The sequence below is a fragment of the Enoplosus armatus genome, chromosome 11 (genome assembly GCF_043641665.1).
Source record: "Enoplosus armatus isolate fEnoArm2 chromosome 11, fEnoArm2.hap1, whole genome shotgun sequence".
Taxonomy (NCBI): domain Eukaryota; kingdom Metazoa; phylum Chordata; class Actinopteri; order Centrarchiformes; family Enoplosidae; genus Enoplosus; species Enoplosus armatus.
In genome coordinates, this window is record NC_092190.1 from 6,171,548 (window position 1) to 6,176,547 (window position 5,000).

A 5,000-nucleotide genomic window follows, 5' to 3' on the forward strand; every position below is an offset into this window, starting at 1 on the left:
AAACATCACCAACGCTTCTTTTAATACAGTGTAAAAATGCTCTGTTGCAAGTCAAATCCATGTATTCAAAATCTTAAGTAAAAGTACATAAGTAAATACATTTAAAGTTCCAAAAGTAAAAATACTCATTATGCAGAACGGCCCATTTTCAGAATAACATATATATATATAAAAACATTTTGAAGCATAAAGTAGAGTAAAATACAGTGGCTACTTTAGCAAATGTACTTGGTTACAGTCCACCACTGTAAAATTGGCTACATATTGCCTAATGACTAGAGCAGGAAATGTGTATCCATCTTCACACCGCCTATTGAATGTGATGGCTGGAAATGAGAGCAATTAAAATAGAAGTACAATACAGAGCACAAAGTCCAGACTGCCAAATAAAAGCATGTAGAATGTGTTCACTGGCTCTGTACTGTCCTGTCTCCACTACAGAAGGAGCAGCGCCCTCTGCTGACGAAAGCGGACAAGAAAATGCTTACGGCACGTGGTATTCCCAGGCGGTCTCCCATCCAAGTACTAACCAGGCCCGACCCTGCTTAGCTTCCGAGATCAGACGAGATCGGGCGTGTTCAGAGTGGTATGGCCGTAAACGAGTACTGCTGTCGCACACGGGCTATTTATAAATGCTAAAACATCACCAACGCTTCTTTTAATACAGTGTAAAAATGCTCTGTTGCAAGTCAAATCCATGTATTCAAAATCTTAAGTAAAAGTACATAAGTAAATACATTTAAAGTTCCAAAAGTAAAAATACTCATTATGCAGAACGGCCCATTTTCAGAATAACATATATATATATAAAAACATTTTGAAGCATAAAGTAGAGTAAAATACAGTGGCTACTTTAGCAAATGTACTTGGTTACAGTCCACCACTGTAAAATTGGCTACATATTGCCTAATGACTAGAGCAGGAAATGTGTATCCATCTTCACACCGCCTATTGAATGTGATGGCTGGAAATGAGAGCAATTAAAATAGAAGTACAATACAGAGCACAAAGTCCAGACTGCCAAATAAAAGCATGTAGAATGTGTTCACTGGCTCTGTACTGTCCTGTCTCCACTACAGAAGGAGCAGCGCCCTCTGCTGACGAAAGCGGACAAGAAAATGCTTACGGCACCTGGTATTCCCAGGCGGTCTCCCATCCAAGTACTAACCAGGCCCGACCCTGCTTAGCTTCCGAGATCAGACGAGATCGGGCGTGTTCAGAGTGGTATGGCCGTAAACGACTACTGCTGTCGCACACGGGCTATTTATAAATGCTAAAACATCACCAACGCTTCTTTTAATACAGTGTAAAAATGCTCTGTTGCAAGTCAAAGCCATGTATTCAAAATCTTAAGTAAAAGTACATAAGTAAATACATTTAAAGTTCCAAAAGTGAAAATACTTATTATGCAGAACGGCCCATTTTCAGAATAACATATACAGTATATATATAAAAACATTTTGAAGCATAAAGTAGAGTAAAATACAGTGGCTACTTTAGCAAATGTACTTGGTTACAGTCCACCACTGTAAAATTGGCTACATATTGCCTAATGACTAGAGCAGGAAATGTGTATCCATCTTCACACCGCCTATTGAATGTGATGGCTGGAAATGAGAGCAATTAAAATAGAAGTACAATACAGAGCACAAAGTCCAGACTGCCAAATAAAAGCATGTAGAATGTGTTCACTGGCTCTGTACTGTCCTGTCTCCACTACAGAAGGAGCAGCGCCCTCTGCTGACGAAAGCGGACAAGAAAATGCTTACGGCACATGGTATTCCCAGGCGGTCTCCCATCCAAGTACTAACCAGGCCCGACCCTGCTTAGCTTCCGAGATCAGACGAGATCGGGCGTGTTCAGAGTGGTATGGCCGTAAACGAGTACTGCTGTCGCACACGGGCTATTTATAAATGCTAAAACATCACCAACGCTTCTTTTAGTACAGTGTAAAAATGCTCTGTTGCAAGTCAAATCCATGTATTCAAAATCTTAAGTAAAAGTACATAAGTAAATACATTTAAAGTTCCAAAAGTAAAAATACTCATTATGCAGAACGGCCCATTTTCAGAATAACATATATATATATAAAAACATTTTGAAGCATAAAGTAGAGTAAAATACAGTGGCTACTTTAGCAAATGTACTTGGTTACAGTCCACCACTGTAAAATTGGCTACATATTGCCTAATGACTAGAGCAGGAAATGTGTATCCATCTTCACACCGCCTATTGAATGTGATGGCTGGAAATGAGAGCAATTAAAATAGAAGTACAATACAGAGCACAAAGTCCAGACTGCCAAATAAAAGCATGTAGAATGTGTTCACTGGCTCTGTACTGTCCTGTCTCCACTACAGAAGGAGCAGCGCCCTCTGCTGACGAAAGCGGACAAGAAAATGCTTACGGCACCTGGTATTCCCAGGCGGTCTCCCATCCAAGTACTAACCAGGCCCGACCCTGCTTAGCTTCCGAGATCAGACGAGATCGGGCGTGTTCAGAGTGGTATGGCCGTAAACGACTACTGCTGTCGCACACGGGCTATTTATAAATGCTAAAACATCACCAACGCTTCTTTTAATACAGTGTAAAAATGCTCTGTTGCAAGTCAAAGCCATGTATTCAAAATCTTAAGTAAAAGTACATAAGTAAATACATTTAAAGTTCCAAAAGTGAAAATACTTATTATGCAGAACGGCCCATTTTCAGAATAACATATACAGTATATATATAAAAACATTTTGAAGCATAAAGTAGAGTAAAATACAGTGGCTACTTTAGCAAATGTACTTGGTTACAGTCCACCACTGTAAAATTGGCTACATATTGCCTAATGACTAGAGCAGGAAATGTGTATCCATCTTCACACCGCCTATTGAATGTGATGGCTGGAAATGAGAGCAATTAAAATAGAAGTACAATACAGAGCACAAAGTCCAGACTGCCAAATAAAAGCATGTAGAATGTGTTCACTGGCTCTGTACTGTCCTGTCTCCACTACAGAAGGAGCAGCGCCCTCTGCTGACGAAAGCGGACAAGAAAATGCTTACGGCACCTGGTATTCCCAGGCGGTCTCCCATCCAAGTACTAACCAGGCCCGACCCTGCTTAGCTTCCGAGATCAGACGAGATCGGGCGTGTTCAGAGTGGTATGGCCGTAAACGATTACTGCTGTCGCACACGGGCTATTTATAAATGCTAAAACATCACCAACGCTTCTTTTAATACAGTGTAAAAATGCTCTGTTGCAAGTCAAATCCATGTATTCAAAATCTTAAGTAAAAGTACATAAGTAAATACATTTAAAGTTCCAAAAGTAAAAATACTCATTATGCAGAACGGCCCATTTTCAGAATAACATATATATATATAAAAACATTTTGAAGCATAAAGTAGAGTAAAATACAGTGGCTACTTTAGCAAATGTACTTGGTTACAGTCCACCACTGTAAAATTGGCTACATATTGCCTAATGACGAGAGCAGGAAATGTGTATCCATCGGCAACACTGCATCTTCACACCGCCTATTGAATGTGATGGCTGGAAATGAGAGCAATTAAAATAGAAGTACAATACAGAGCACAAAGTCCAGACTGCCAAATAAAAGCATGTAGAATGTGTTCACTGGCTCTGTACTGTCCTGTCTCCACTACAGAAGGAGCAGCGCCCTCTGCTGACGAAAGCGGACAAGAAAATGCTTACGGCACCTGGTATTCCCAGGCGGTCTCCCATCCAAGTACTAACCAGGCCCGACCCTGCTTAGCTTCCGAGATCAGACGAGATCGGGCGTGTTCAGAGTGGTATGGCCGTAAACGATTACTACTGTCGCACACGGGCTATTTATAAATGCTAAAACATCACCAACGCTTCTTTTAATACAGTGTAAAAATGCTCTGTTGCAAGTCAAAGCCATGTATTCAAAATCTTAAGTAAAAGTACATAAGTAAATACATTCAAAGTTCCAAAAGTGAAAATACTTATTATGCAGAACGGCCCATTTTCAGAATAACATATACAGTATATATATAAAAACATTTTGAAGCATAAAGTAGAGTAAAATACAGTGGCTACTTAGGCAAATGTACTTGGTTACAGTCCACCACTGTAAAATTGGCTACATATTGCCTAATGACTAGAGCAGGAAATGTGTATCCATCTTCACACCGCCTATTGAATGTGATGGCTGGAAATGAGAGCAATTAAAATAGAAGTACAATACAGAGCACAAAGTCCAGACTGCCAAATAAAAGCATGTAGAATGTGTTCACTGGCTCTGTACTGTCCTGTCTCCACTACAGAAGGAGCAGCGCCCTCTGCTGACGAAAGCGGACAAGAAAATGCTTACGGCACCTGGTATTCCCAGGCGGTCTCCCATCCAAGTACTAACCAGGCCCGACCCTGCTTAGCTTCCGAGATCAGACGAGATCGGGCGTGTTCAGAGTGGTATGGCCGTAAACGATTACTGCTGTCGCACACGGGCTATTTATAAATGCTAAAACATCACCAACGCTTCTTTTATTACAGTGTAAAAATGCTCTGTTGCAAGTCAAAGCCATGTATTCAAAATCTTAAGTAAAAGTACATAAGTAAATACATTTAAAGTTCCAAAAGTAAAAATACTTATTATGCAGAACAGCCCATTTTCAGAATAACATATACAGTATATATATAAAAACATTTTGAAGCATAAAGTAGAGTAAAATACAGTGGCTACTTTAGCAAATGTACTTGGTTACAGTCCACCACTGTAAAATTGGCTACATATTGCCTAATGACTAGAGCAGGAAATGTGTATCCATCTTCACACCGCCTATTGAATGTGATGGCTGGAAATGAGAGCAATTAAAATAGAAGTACAATACAGAGCACAAAGTCCAGACTGCCAAATAAAAGCATGTAGAATGTGTTCACTGGCTCTGTACTGTCCTGTCTCCACTACAGAAGGAGCAGCGCCCTCTGCTGACGAAAGCGGACAAGAAAATGCTTACGGCACCTGGTAT

At 40.3% G+C, this 5,000-nt stretch overlaps 8 non-coding genes across 8 annotated transcripts in view; all 8 read right to left on the reverse strand.

Moving 5' to 3' along the window:
- Positions 1 to 481: 481 nt before the first annotated feature.
- On the reverse strand, positions 482 to 600 carry LOC139293632 (5S ribosomal RNA). Its single transcript, XR_011598234.1, has one exon. It is a non-coding gene; the product is annotated as a 5S ribosomal RNA (ribosomal RNA).
- Positions 601 to 1,119: 519 nt separating this feature from the next.
- Positions 1,120 to 1,238, reverse strand: LOC139293390 (5S ribosomal RNA). The gene has a single exon (XR_011598002.1). It is a non-coding gene; the product is annotated as a 5S ribosomal RNA (ribosomal RNA).
- A 524-nt stretch (positions 1,239 to 1,762) lies between these two features.
- On the reverse strand, positions 1,763 to 1,881 carry LOC139293598 (5S ribosomal RNA). Its single transcript, XR_011598201.1, has one exon. It is a non-coding gene; the product is annotated as a 5S ribosomal RNA (ribosomal RNA).
- Positions 1,882 to 2,400: 519 nt separating this feature from the next.
- On the reverse strand, positions 2,401 to 2,519 carry LOC139293391 (5S ribosomal RNA). Its single transcript, XR_011598003.1, has one exon. It is a non-coding gene; the product is annotated as a 5S ribosomal RNA (ribosomal RNA).
- Positions 2,520 to 3,043: 524 nt separating this feature from the next.
- Positions 3,044 to 3,162, reverse strand: LOC139293393 (5S ribosomal RNA). The gene has a single exon (XR_011598005.1). It is a non-coding gene; the product is annotated as a 5S ribosomal RNA (ribosomal RNA).
- Positions 3,163 to 3,695: 533 nt separating this feature from the next.
- LOC139293394 (5S ribosomal RNA) lies at positions 3,696 to 3,814 on the reverse strand. Its single transcript, XR_011598006.1, has one exon. It is a non-coding gene; the product is annotated as a 5S ribosomal RNA (ribosomal RNA).
- A 524-nt stretch (positions 3,815 to 4,338) lies between these two features.
- Positions 4,339 to 4,457, reverse strand: LOC139293395 (5S ribosomal RNA). The gene has a single exon (XR_011598007.1). It is a non-coding gene; the product is annotated as a 5S ribosomal RNA (ribosomal RNA).
- Positions 4,458 to 4,981: 524 nt separating this feature from the next.
- The window catches only part of LOC139293396 (5S ribosomal RNA), a 119-nt gene continuing 100 nt past the window's right edge, over positions 4,982 to 5,000 (reverse strand). The window contains exon 1 of the ribosomal RNA XR_011598008.1: positions 4,982 to 5,000. This exon is cut by the window's right edge and continues 100 nt beyond it. This is a non-coding gene — a ribosomal RNA (5S ribosomal RNA).